A 13759-nucleotide genomic window follows, 5' to 3' on the forward strand; every position below is an offset into this window, starting at 1 on the left:
GGAGGAAAAGAGAGAAAATAAACAGTAATTGCTCTCACTCGCTGCGTCCTCTGCTCTGGATTTACATGGAAATCAATAATCCAACTTTACTGTTATTTCTAATCTTGAATGACCCGTCTAGCCTTTTCATTGGGCGAGGAAGAACAGGTTTACAACATCCTATCCCACACCATCCTCCATCCCTGGGAGAACCCCGTTATTCCAAAAGCCTTGAGGTGACTGACCCTCCTTGAGGAAACATTCGGGGATGAGTTGTGAAAGTCCTGCGATATTGCAGGGGGTGAGGGGAGAGTTAATTAGCGCGGGGCTGGCTCAGCGAGGGGTAGAGGGGGAGTCGGCGTGGGTGGGCGGGCCGGGTCGAACATCGAGGTGCGCTCAGTGCTGGGGGCTGGTGATCTGGAGGCCCAGCTTGGAGGCCTTGGCTGGGAGTGGGGGGCGGAGGGAGTGACCTGCAGTGGCCTCCGCGGGGGCTGCTGACGTGTCCCAAGGACTCTCCTGTTGGTCCCCGGGAAATTCTGATCTCCCACCTACTGAGCTCCCACCCCACCCCAGCGAGCGCTACTGGACTCTCCCTCTTCCTATTCTTTTCGGCCTGAGCTAATTAGCAGCCTGCCAGCAGCCTGATTTATGGAAACGCTCGGGCGGGCGGAGAAGCGCTGCTCGCCGCGTCCGGCTGCCTCGGGGCGGAGTGGAGGAGGAGTCTCTACCTGCCCCCTCCGACGAGTTTCCCTCCGCCCGGCCGGAAACTGGAAGTTGCCGTCCCCGCTCTCCACCCTCCACCCCGGCGGGTCCGGACGTGCCCTGTGCCCCTCATGCCCCAGCCTGGGACACTGGGAACCCTGGCGCCAGCGGGGCGGGCGGAGGGTGGTGGCCGCGCAGCCGACGGCGGGGTCCCAGCCGCCGGGTTCCAGCCCGGCTGACCCGGAGGGCGGGCTGGGCGCGGGAAGTGCGGGAGCCCTGTGCGCCCGGGTGGGGCGCCTCCTTCCCCGAGTCGCGGTCTGTAGAGAAGGGAAATCGACCTGAAGGGGGAGAGGACGCTGCACGAGGTCGGCAGCAGGCCCCCAGGCCGCGAGGTGGCGTCGCAGGCCACGATGGGCCGAGTGGAGCCACCAGCCCAACTTGCCCCCACGTCGCTAGTGACTGTCCCTGGGGAGGGTGTGGTCCTCTTCGCGCTCTCTCCCAATCACTTTCTCCTGGGTCTCATCCTCAGTCCTCTGAGTCACAGCCTCCAGCCTAGAGTCAGAATTCAGAGCAGGGCTAAGGCGGGGGCAACAGAACGTCTCTAAGAGCCAAGTGGCCTGGCACTTGCCCCCAAACTCGGGCGCCGTCTCCTCACTTTCCTTGGGTTGCGCTCGGTGGTCCCAGGACAGAGCAAAAGAGAGGTACTCCCTCTTCTCAGTTGACCCAAGAAGTGAGGATGGAGAGGGAAAGAGGTGGAGGACTCAGGGGATAAAGTGCATAGGACCTGTTGCTGGTGCTCCAGCAGAGCGGCGCCTCTCCCGGGAGGATATCGGATGCCCGACTTCTCCAAGAAGCAACGTCGGAGAGGGGCAAAGGAAAAGGGGGGAACCTCTATGCCCTCCTCATCTGGGAGAAGTGTTGGAGGAAAGAGACCCTAGCTAACCCAGAGGGCCAGAAGCTCCGGGCATGCTCCTTCAGACTTGGGGTGGGATGGGGACCTGGGGGTGAAGTCACTGGGAAGGGGACTGTCCCCCCAAGCCTGGCTTTGACTAAAATTGCAGTTGTGGGAAACTTAAGATCTCCAAGAAATTGTGTCCAGTTTATTTCAAAACACCCCACCAGTTCACCTTCCTTAGAAGCCATATCTGAACCCCTTGACTGGGGCAGGTGGAGAACTAAGATCGTTCTCCCCATCACAAGACCTCCGGATGCCTGTCTCGGTCCCTTTCTTTTCCGGGTTCCCTTGTAGATAAGGCCATTTGATGTCACTGAGAACCCGAAGCACCTCCCTCCCCTCCCCTCCTCACCCCACCCCCAGGATCCCTGGGCCCCTGGGAAATTTAGTTTCCTGCTCTTCTTCCTCACCTTCCTCCCTGCCTCTGCCGCCATTTCCAAAGGGTTAGTTAAGGCAGGCCAGGGTTGGGGGTCAGGCAGGCCCCGGCCTTTCTCCGCTCGGCTGGAGGAAGTTGGCACCCTCAGCTGGGCGGGGAGCTGGGCTAAGCGCCCATCTATATCATGGCATTTACTGTGGGTGGCGGCCCCTCTGAACTTCCAGCTGTGCTGAGGGCTGGGGTCACCTGCCCAAGACACACTGCGGTGGCCCAAATCTGCCCAAGTCCGAGGGGAAGTGGACACCCACCTCTGCCAAAATGTCATGTTCAGGCAGCGCAAGTCCCAGGACCGCTCAGTCACCCAAGGGCCAAGCTCCAATCTCAGAGCCTTGCGGGGCCGCTGCTCCCAGGGCAATAGCAAGCAGATTTCAGGGTCTGCAGCCCGCACAGCGAATGCTGGCGGTTAGGCGCCCAAGTAATATTCTTAATTTGTCTTTTTCAAAGTTGATTTATAGCAATCGACAGGTTAAATCCTCATCTGACTTCATTACTTTTAAATGCTGTCTATTTCACAACTGTCACTTTTCATCGCTTAACTCAAATAAATACTTGAAGAAATGAATTGGAAGAGACTTTTAGATCATGTTTATAATCCTTGGTCGCCACGTTAACATTCCTCATGACCTGACCCTCTGAGTTTCTGCAGACTCCTAATGCCGAAATTTCCTGCGTTTATACCAGGAAACTTCAAGGAAGGTGAGGTGGCCAAAAGTACGGACTAAAAGAAGAAGTGCAGCTGGTGACAAGTCAGCGACCGGGTGCAGCCTCAGGAAAGCTTCCCGGTGGCGGCCAGGGCCCAGGCCGGGCACCCAAAGCCACCGGGTAAGGGGGCAGCTCTCGAGGCAGGGCCCTCCAGTGGATCAAACTGTTGAAAAGAGGGCCCAGCCTAAATGGCTGCGCGTGTCGCCCGGGTCCCAGAGATCCAGGCACAGAGCTACGTAGGAGAAAGTTCATGCAGGATGGAAATGCTGTTCATCGTGACTATTTATTAGTATTATTATTTCTAGTATTTTTTCCAAACTGGTCGTAATGGGCCCAACAACCACAAGTTGAGAGTGACAGAGTGAAAAGCATTTCCTCCCAGTCGTCTTTGACTTAGAGCTTGTGAGATACCCACGGAAGGCAATTGTGTGAAAATGAAATCGCATGTATGGAAGTAGTTCAATAAATCAAAATAGTTTCTTCTTCAATTTCGCTGCCATTTGCCCAATTCTGGGTATTCCAGGGCTGGTGTTAATCTCTCTCTCTCTCTCTTCCTCTCTCTCACCCACCCACCCACAAGGTACCAGCTCTCAGAAGTAGGTTTTAAAAAGAATAAAGAAAGAAAAGAAAGAAAAACGGGGGGGGGGGGGGGACGAAAGGGAAAAATGTAAAGAATGAGAAGGAAAGGAAAGGAAAAAGAAAAACCTATCAAACTGGAAAACTACCTAGTTTGGGGACAAACCAATAACGAATGCATTAGATTTTCTTTCCTTTATTTTATATTAATTTTAAAAAAAGCAGGGGGAGAAAAAAAAGAAGCGAAGTCTCCCGAGCCCGGGGAGAAGGAGCTGGGCGACTCCTTCGGTGTGTTTGGGTTCGGCCTTCCACGACTGGACCAAGGCTGACCCCGCGCGTGGTCCCCGGGCTTTGCGGGCCCCGCACCCTTGCACCGGCCCCGCCCGGGTCCCACCGCGAATACGGACTTCAGAGATTCCCCGGAGCCAAGGCGCCCGGAATGTGCCCCGGCCTGGGTCCCGCCGCGTTCCCTGCCGCCGCCAGCTTCCCCGTCGTGGCCTCGGGCCTTCGCCCACCCCGAGGACAGGTCGGCCTAGCGGGTCTGAGCGCTCCCCGACTTTTGACGCCGAGGCGAAAGGAAGCCGGCGTGAACGATGCTCGGTGGCCGCCGCCTCACTGCGGGAACGCGGCCACGCCGCTCGGCGCCGGACAGCCCGGCGCGCTGCCGTACCCTGGAGCGCCACCTCGCTGCAGAAACTGGAATTACGCGGACATGCCGCCCAGCCTCCTGCCTAACTTGACCGTCACCGGAGTTTTTCCTTCATCTAAACCTTAAGAGAAGCCGAAACGCGCAGGCCTTCTTCCCACCAATTAAAACCCGTGATCTGTGACCGACATATCCCGTAATGTCTGCACTGGGATAAAGGGCAAATAACAGGAGAAAGAGGAACAAATATATAAGTACAATATCTCCAAGTCTAAATTGTGATGCTGCTTTCATAGAAAAGATAAAATAAATGAGCGATGTCCTCTCGGAGGCCACGGGTTGCCACGGGTTGGGGCCGCCGTGTGTTTCGGGCCACTCAGCTATTGCCAATGCAGATATCTCCCATGAGGCGGGTGCTTATGAAGTCATCCCTTCCCAATTACGAGTTCCACCGAAATCCACTCATTCTGATCAGACGGACATCAGGGGGGCTGCGCCATGCCAGTCGCCAGCCTACTGGGACTTGTTCCCTGCAGCCCTTGGCTCTGCTGACAAAATAACCACAAAATGCAGCCCCTAACTTGTACACCTGTGGGCCAGTGAAAACAGGAACGGCAAGAGTTACAAATCACACAGCATTTCTCTCTAAGGTGCAAGTTTGACCCTATTTTATCCAGTTGGTAACTTAGGAGTTTTGCCCTACTCTTAAGTCCACAAAACTAAAAATATACAGAAAATTTAACTCATATGTGAATTTGTTCAATTTGTTTTCAAAGTGCACTGTCCCAGAGATAGGGTTATAGTAAAATATTTTCACACACAAAAAAGATTTTTCCTGTTAAAAATAGAGTGTATACCTTATGTTGATAAAATTTGTGTGTTTTCTTTGTTTTCAGGCAGGTACAGAAACTTTTTCTAATTTAGTTTTGACGCAAGTTTGTTTTTGTTTAAAGGAACTCGGCGGATCCCATATGGAATGATTGCTGAACTGGGAACTATGGTGTGGGCGGGGTGGGGGAGTGTGCACGTGGTGGTGTGTAAGCCCCTGCATTTCCCTGCCTAAGCAAATCCAACATAGAGACCATTTCTCTGAAACTCTGCCCTCCCTAAGTTGGCAGGGTGAGTTCCCAAAGGGCCAGCAGGCAAAGGAGGCAGTACTCCTCACTGAAGATTAGGAGGCTCTCAGAGAGCCCTTGCTCAGAAATTATAGGGCTGCGTCAGGAAAATAGACAGGTTGGCTTGCTGGGTGGTTTGTCCCTTCTTCATCAGGCAAGGAAACATTCCTGAGATACAATACAGGAAAGAGGCCCCAATTTCTTAGCAGGATTTGAATAAGGATTCCTCACCCCAGACAGTTGAGAAGGGGTGGCCCAGACCCTGGGAGTCCTGGGGCTTTCTCGCCCAAAGGGATGCTGTGCTGGGGGAGAAGGGAGTTGCTGAGATATCCTGGGAACTAAGAGGCAATTCCTGAGAGGGTCCAGGGGTCCACTGAGGGACAGCCATGGGGACCAGGGACAAAACCAGAGAAGAGGAAAGCAGAGAAAATAATATGCTTGAATCAATGTGTCTCTAGTTTCGAGCAGTCTAAATTGGAAAGGTTTTTCTTCTCTCTCTCTTTCTCCCTCCCTCCTTCTCTTCCCTCCTTTCATTTCTCTCTCCTCCACCCCCTCCACTTCTCACATTAAGATTTTCTGGGGTTTGTTTTTTCCACCGAATAATGCCTAGAGATGAAAAATGATTTTTATTGCTATTACACTTCCTACCGCAAGATGCAGTGCAAGGCGACAGAGTTTGTATTACAACTATGTCACAATGTTTCACTGATGCAAAACATGTAGCCAGAGGGTGTTGCTAATGACTCCTGGATTAGAGCAAGATTGAGACTGGGAGAAGGAGAAAGAGAGAGAGAGAACAAGAGAGAGAGGAAAGGAGAAGAGAGAGGAATTTCATTAGAAGAAGGGGGGGTCACCGTATAATCAAGTCTAATAATCTAATCAGAATATTTTCAGATTTCAAGGTTCTTTCCATGCTTGAGAGTATGAGCTAGGGAGAGAGCAGTAACCTTTTAAACACCACAAAGGTTGCTTTTTTTTTTTTTTTGCATGTTAATAACTATTCATTATGTTTACAGTCAGTTAAGTGAAGAACTCTCCTTTCGGAAAGAATCTAACTTCGGAAAACGCTTCATATCAGATTAAAGGCTTTTCCAGGAGCCGCCCCGTTTGGAGGGAGGTGGGGACCCGGTAATCACCCCGGGGTGTGCGGAGCGCCACGCGGCCTGCAGAGGGTCACCGCCCCCGCCCGCGGTCGTGCACACACTTGCACACCTGCCTGGGAACGCCTGCCGGGGCTCAGGGTACCCGCCGGGGCCGCCCAGGCCCAGCTTGGGCCCGGGGGTCGGCCTCCGCTTGGTCTTGGCGAAAAGGTCCCTCCGGGCTCCGAACTCCCCGGCGCCCTCCCGCGGGACCAGCTCTATTTAGGGAAGCGGGAGGTTTCGCGGTTCCTACCGTGGCCCGGGCCGGTCCCACCGCCCTGCAGTCTGCTTCTGCCCCCCGGGGCACAGCGAGAAGGGCATCCCCTCAGGGCCGCGGCCCTTTGAACCCGGGAGCCCTGGGCTCCCGGCCCGCCGCGCGGAGCTCGCTCGGGGCCCGGCTGCGGCGCGGAGTGTGGGTGGCGGGTGGGGTGGAAGGGGAGTGGGGGAGGCGGAGGGGGGAGGGGGAGGGGGCGGAGGCGGGAGCCGGGCGTTAAGCCTGGAAGCTTGGCTGTTTACCCAAACGATTTTCCTTTCAGGCCCGAGACACCAATGAGACAAGATCAAGCTCCCCTCTTCGCTGTGTGCGTGTGCGTGTGCGTGCGTGTGTGTGTGTGTGCGTGTGTGTGTCGTCTCCTCCAAGCGGGGCTTTGTGAATGGGGGCTCCGGGACGCCGGCTGGGAGGGATCAGAGGCCGACCCGGGCGCCAGCGCCTCCTCTCGGGGGCTGGGAGAAGCCAGGCGGAGGGCGCGGGGTCTGAGCGCACGGAAGGGCGCCCCAGACGCCCAGTGGTCCCGATCGAGGGAAGCGAGCGACAGGGACACAGGCCGCGGAGAGCTAAGGGCTGCATCCCCAAAAGCCGAGCCGGGAGACGCCTGGTCCTGTGTGGGAGGGGGAGGGGGAGAGAATAATATGAATCACATCCTCCTTCCAGTCTCTTAATTTCCGATCCTTCCAAAGCTTAAATCAGCTCCTTGGGCCACTGATTTCTTCCCGACTCCCTAGCTCGAGATCTATTAGCTGTAAATTAGGCCAAGGTTTTGGTGATTACAGTACAACGCAGGCCGCGTAACACGCGCCGCTGGGCCTGCGCCTGGGTCCCTCCTCGCTCCGACACACAATTAGAAAGCAAGAGGGGATGGATGGTCTGTATTGACATTTGTCCTTTTCAAAGGGGTCCACATCCAAGAATATCAATCAGCCTAAGGGGAGTGGGGAGGAGGGCAGGGACGATGATGGGGGCAAAGTCCCAGCCCCAGCGCTGCAGGTGATCGCCGTCCTGGGCGTGGCTCCTGCTGAGGATTCAGGGGCTGTCCGGGACCGAAACGTCGTTTGCAAAACAATAACGACAATATTCGGAGTATTACTGATAATAAGAAGAATCTAGAAGGCGGGGTGATATTTATTTGAGGTCTTAAGATAAATTCCGGCCTCAAGGCGTCCTATGTATATTTAGTGGCCTGTCTATGACAACTTATTCCCCTCGGCCTAGGCCGATTAAAGGCTTACCCAAGAACTTGTTTCTGGAAGAAAAAGGTGTCATTCCGATGCTTCTGACCCAGCTACTATTGCTCCCCCTGTCTCGGCCTGCCCTTGCTCCTCCCAAACCCCACACTGAAGTGTCTTTTCTTTTTTCTTGTTTGCTTTCAAAAAACAAACCACTACCCCCTTTCCCAGGAAGTTCTTATTTAACAGACATTCCCTTCCCTTGGCGCTGACCGGGGCAGGGCGCATTAGAAACCTGCTAACACTTGCTTCAGGCCTCCGTGTCTTCCATTCACAGTGGTCCAGGCCTGAACAAACACGCTGGGGGAGGAAGGGCAGGGGCCTCGGGTTTTCTCCCTGTATGTTAGGGGTGGAGGGCTGTGCCTTTGGGGCTTAGAGGGGGCAGAAGCAGCTGGTGGACACCTAGGCACGTGTTGGGGGCTTGGGGACCGCAGCTATGCGGTGGTTGATCTGGGATCAACGTGTAGGAGAGAGGAGATGCTCACGGAGGAAACCGGACGAGCCTCATAATAAGAACCACAGCTAACATTTATTGAGTGCTTACTATGTACCAGACATCGTGTCCATCCCCCCAGGGAGGCCTACCCTTGGCCGAGGATACACCATCGTGGCCAAGGGTAGGCCTCAGAGCAGGGAAGCCGGGAGGGAGCAGGCAGGTAGCCAGTTAGGTGGGATCCCATGGCTGAGGATAGAGGTTTCTGCCCCGCAATCCGTTTTCTGCCCGGTGAGAAGGGGGCACTGCGGGCTGCCAGGAGCCGGGTCATGGCATCCTCCCTCCCTGTCTGTGGTCCTCTTCCCATATCCGGCCTGCCCCGCGTGGCCACGCACGGTGTGGGCCCCAAATCTCTGGCCGGGGAAAAGGAATACCAACAGTTTCAGTGATGTGCTCATTTGTTCCCGCTGGAACTCTGGAGGCAAGTCGACTGGGCCGTGAGGACGGCGAAGGCCAGGCGAGGGTCAGGGCGAGTGCTGGGCGCGCCGAGACCAGGCCCACAGCCAAGCCCGAGGCCCCGTGTTCCGCGCTTCCTCCTCCCGCCCAGGCCCAGGGCGCGGCGGCGCTGCTCCAGGCGAGGTGCGCCTCCCTCGCGGGGCCGGGGACACTGCACCGGCTCCGGGGCCTCCGCAGCCCTCGCGGCCCGGTGCGGGCCCCAGGGCAGGAACGGGGCGCAGGCCGTGCCGCCCCCTGGCCGCGCTCGGGCTGCTCTCCACGCCCCACGCCGCACGGGTGCTCCAGCCTCCGCTCCGAGGCCTCTCCGGGAACCGGACTTTGGCGCCATGCATGGCCTCTCCCTCCCATCCCCCTAAAACAGGGGCTGAGACTCGCCGATGACCCCGTGCCGTGCCCCGCGAGGGTGGAAAAAAGCAGGCGCTGCTCTCTGTCTGGAGACAAAAGGCCTCCGCGCTCAGGCTCCTCCGGGCTCAGCCGCTGCGCGTTTCGCACCCGCCTCCACCTATGCAGAGCATCCGGGAGCAGGTGGAAGTGTCGTGGTAGGGGTGGCTCGTAGTAGAGAGCCTTGATTGATCCCAGAAATTGAACACCTCCGAGTCCAAGGGCATAGCCACGACCCGGGTATCTGCCCTAGCCCGCTCCACCAGCCCCCATCCAGCCATTCTCCTATAAAGGGGCTCCCTCGTCGCTGTTTTTTTGCTTCTGGTCTCATTGCAAATCACCTGGCAGCTCGGAAATGCTCGCTCCTGATATCGACCTGCAGAGGTTATTTCTTTCCCTAAAAACGACTCTGGCTTTCCTTCTTCTACTACGCGCCCGAAGGAGAATTCACTGGTTTTCACATTAAGGAAAAAAAAAAAAAAAAACACTTAAAACTCTCCCTGGGTGAGAGAAGTGGTGGGCCGCGCGGAGTTTCCTGTCTCCGCACGCTCACTCCCCGCCGCACCTGGAAAGCTAGTCCTGCGAAGAAGAAATAGCCTTATCCTGCAGTCTATCATTTCGGTATTACAAATAACAACCGTGGAGCGAGAAATACCCCCGGCCTAAGAATATTGACAGATGATGGTAGCGATATTCACAATCGATTCTTTAATAGGCAGACGTCATAAATCATGTTCAATTCCTTGACAGCACAGTACTTCACTTAATAATATAATTAAGATTAAAACTCCAGAGGTATTGGAGGCAGCAGGTATTGATAGCTTCAAAAATCGCATTCTGGATATGATGGTGCAAGGGAAAAAGACCTTTGGAAAATATAACCCCCCTTTCCCAAAGGTGGGGTTTTCAGAGTGCTCCTGTCCCGGGAGCCCTTTTGACCTTTTCTGCCCCCCACTCCCAACATACACCTTTTTTCCCCATCAGTAATTCCCATCTCTGATTAGGTGAGCTAGGAGTAGACCAGCTCTTTCTTAGAAATGGTATGGAGGAGAATAAGGAGAAATAGGTCTTAGCTTGGGTGAATGTCCCGGGTTTAGGCATCCTTTAAACATCCATTCCTTCAGCCTTGAATCTGGGGGGAAAAAAATGTTTAGGAGACCTAGGAAATGAAGTTTTTTGGTTCTTTCAATACAATTAATTTCCCCAACAATGTTTTCAAAATTACATATAATCATTGAACATACGCAGGTACCCCATCCACTCAATTTCTGCAGTTTAACTACCCGTGAGCCTTTCCAGCACTGCTTTGCAGGCAGAATCATGGACCTCAGGATGAAAACCAACACTTCACTTGAAAAGTAAAACCAGAGGGACAGGGTCCTGTGCAGGGGTGATGATCTGCTCAGTGCTTCATGAGTAGAGCTGATTGTAAGTGTGGCTAAAATTATTTCAAAGAACGGAATATTAATCAAGTCAATCAGAGCTGACAAATGAGAAATATTTGAAAGTCAGGGATAATTTACAACTTTGTTATTAGTTAAGAATCGCCTGCCTTGTAACAGTAATTAATAACACTTAGAGAGGAACGATTTGGAAATCCCCCTCCCATGCTTTTTATTTTCCTCTGTCTCTTGAGGAAGGAAAGAAAGGAAGCAAATGAGTGATCAGTAGAAACAGGAAAAACACTGAGTCGTTTGTGGGGAGAACAAAACTGGAAAATATAAAAGAAAGGAAAAAAATTAGCCTCATGGGAGGCCATCAGGAAATAAAGAAAATATAGGAGGAGGGGTAGTAAATCAGAAAATGAATTCTGTAACCATACCCCATGAGCAGGCTGGCTAAAGGTTGAATTTCAAATGGCCCAGAAACCCCATCAAAATGAACAGTGCTGCTAAAAAATCTTGAAAGTAGCTCAGCTCTGAATCAAGGCAGAGCTCAGGGCATTGTCTGTTTTGTTGTTGTTAACAATGTATTTCTTTATAGCCCAGGAGCAGACGTGTGCAGGCTCTTTCCCAAATTCCATCCCTGGAGACCGGACTGGCTTTCATGTTTCTGGTGTTAACTCTCCTCTTGGTCACAGGCAATCCCCTCCCCCCAGCCTTACATTGATTATTAGATTGTCTCAGCCCCACCTAAACAACACACCAAAATAATGACGTTGAAAAACTATAAATCATTTCAGCGTCTGAGCTTGGAAAACCACTTCAGTCAACAGGCTTGCTGTGAAAAGGTAAAGAAATCCCCAACCTTCTGCTCACTGAGGAAAAGCTGCTACTTCCTCGAACTTTTATTTGTTAGATGGGGGAATTTTTTAGATTAGTTAAAAAAGGATGGAGGGGAAAAAATAACTTTGGCAAACTTTATCTGGTCTTTATTATAAGCCCCAGTCTTGTATCATTGAGCTCAGGCTGGGTCTACACAACGTAGCTAGAGATTGAGATGTATTGGTCTCTAAATGAGAAGATTCATTTGATATAAGAGGTTAACTCAAAGTTCCTATACTGTGACTAGCTTCGGCAAACGCCTCTGTCAAGTCAGCACAAAAGCAGTTTAAAAAAATCTTAAAAACACACACAGATATAGACACACAAACACACTCGCCCCCACTTAAGCTGCAAATGCAATTCTCTTTTCTTTGTTGTTTCTTCTGTCATTAGAAACCTCCAGCTTCACTTTAGGTGGCTGGGATGGTTGGCTCCCCCCACGCACATGCAGCTGAACTTGGCCATTTTGTATTTTTGCTTTTACTAGCAGTGAATCAAAGGATAAGGGGTGGGGGGGGGGGAGAGAAAGTAAAAGAGGAGAAGTGAACTAATTCAAATAAAGCAGAATACTTTGTAAATGAAGTGCATGGAGGAGAGAGAGAAAGAGAGAGAGAGAGGTGGATGGAGGAAAGAGGCTCTAGAATAAAAATAGACAAACTGAAAATTGATGAAATGGGTTTTCAGTGATTAGAGTCTATGAACCCAGTAGGAACCTGGCAGAATGTAAGGTTGTGAAGAAGGGTCCAGGAGAGAGACAGAATATACCAGGGACTTTGAGAGGGGAGCAGGGAGGTGACACAGCAAGGACCTGAGATCCTGGGCTAGAAGCAAACTATGGACATGTTAATGAGGGAAAATTAACCTTCGGGTTGGGTCTGTGACATGGGCCCTCCGCTGAATGCCTGACCCAGGGGCTGCAAGCCGCTTCACTCTGCACCAGCGAAATGAGATAATCGCCCTGAAACTCACCAGCCTTGGTGCACACAGGCTCTGAAACACTGTTGTGGAAAGTGCAGAGTAGCTAGCAGCTCTTCCAAAGAAAAGGAAAACAGATGAGAAGCAACCAGAACCACAACCAGGCACAGAGATCAAACCCATAGACCCTGGTGCATTTGCTTAACTCCCAAGCCCCTCCAGGCTGGCACATTAAAGAAAGGAGCAGGGCCTGCAAAATAAAAAATATCTTCATCTCTCTTGCTCCAGTCTGTCACCAAATGCCCCGGATAACTGGGCGTTGGTGAAGCAACACAAGGGATAAATGGATTTTATCTCCAGGAACGTGGTCACTGGGCCAGGGGATTATTGCTTAGGCAAAGAAAATATATGGGCGTGGGGGGATAAAGAACAGAGAGAGGTTGAAGAGGACAGACACAAAAACAAACAAGCAAAAAAGAAATTTGAAGGGAAATTTTTAAAGTGGAGTGGCTATGGTTACACATCACAGACACTGAGACATTAAAACACACACACACACACACACACACAGATTTTATTAAACAAACAAGCCAACAACCAAACGCACATCAAAAACACATTGGCCCCTGCTGTCATAGGGAAAGGGGATTTGAAATGATTGTGGGGTTCTGGTAGGGACCCTTCTGGCCTTTGTTGCAGTTCTCTCCCGTGCTCGCTCTCTCTCTCTCTCTCTCTCTCTCTCTCTCTCTCTCTCTCTCTCTCTCTCAGGGTTTTCCAGAAACCCTGAAGTCCCGGATGGAGAAGGGGCCTCCCAGAAGCTGCACAGGGAGGACTCCCTGTTGGAGGCGAAGGGGTCATGTTTCCAAGTAGAGACATCAACAAACCACAATCTTAGTGACAGTGACAGCGCAAAATTATGTTTAATGTTGCAAGGGGGAAAGGGGAAATATAAAATTAGCAGAGAAAATGTTTCCCAGACCTTCCTTACAATTAGGGCCACAGCATAGGGATGGGCACAAGACGGGGTGGAAACTCGAGGCCCAGACCCTGCAAGGCCACAGCACTGGTGGAGGCAAAGTTCCTCCCCACCCGGGAGTCCTCATTCCCTGGGAGGAAAAGGAAGGCTTCTGGAGAGAGGCTAATGACATTCCACCCAATCACTTCACTCGGTTCAGAACCTTTCTTTTGGAGAAGAGAGGAGGTTCTGGATGTTCTAACCTGGTGGAGATGACAGTTCAATGACTGGCCTGTTCAGTCCCAAAGCCACAGGGTATTAAAATCAGTGATGAAGCTGGTGAAAGGGCAACCCAGCCTGGAAAATGGAGAAGAAAATGGGGGGACAGATATGAGACCTCAGACCCCTCCCCCTCATTTTGAAAACCTGGGTGTCTATAGGGAGAAGATGCTGAGGCGAAGTAAGAATTATCTAATCAATTCGCAAGCCCCTATTTGGAACTTGCTAGCAGCCCTGCCTCAGCGGCCCGGTACAGGCGAGCT

At 52.6% G+C, this 13759-nt stretch overlaps 1 long non-coding RNA gene across 1 annotated transcript; it reads right to left on the reverse strand.

The window, feature by feature from the left end:
• Positions 1 to 3530: 3530 nt before the first annotated feature.
• Positions 3531 to 6876, reverse strand: LOC141278055 (uncharacterized). Its single transcript, XR_012330262.1, has 2 exons — positions 6504 to 6876; positions 3531 to 4585 (listed from the first exon to the last, which is right to left on the reverse strand). It is a non-coding gene; the product is annotated as an uncharacterized lncRNA (long non-coding RNA).
• Positions 6877 to 13759: the final 6883 nt, after the last annotated feature.

This window comes from Tursiops truncatus, chromosome 2, assembly GCF_011762595.2.
Source record: "Tursiops truncatus isolate mTurTru1 chromosome 2, mTurTru1.mat.Y, whole genome shotgun sequence".
Classification (NCBI taxonomy): Eukaryota; Metazoa; Chordata; class Mammalia; order Artiodactyla; family Delphinidae; genus Tursiops; species Tursiops truncatus.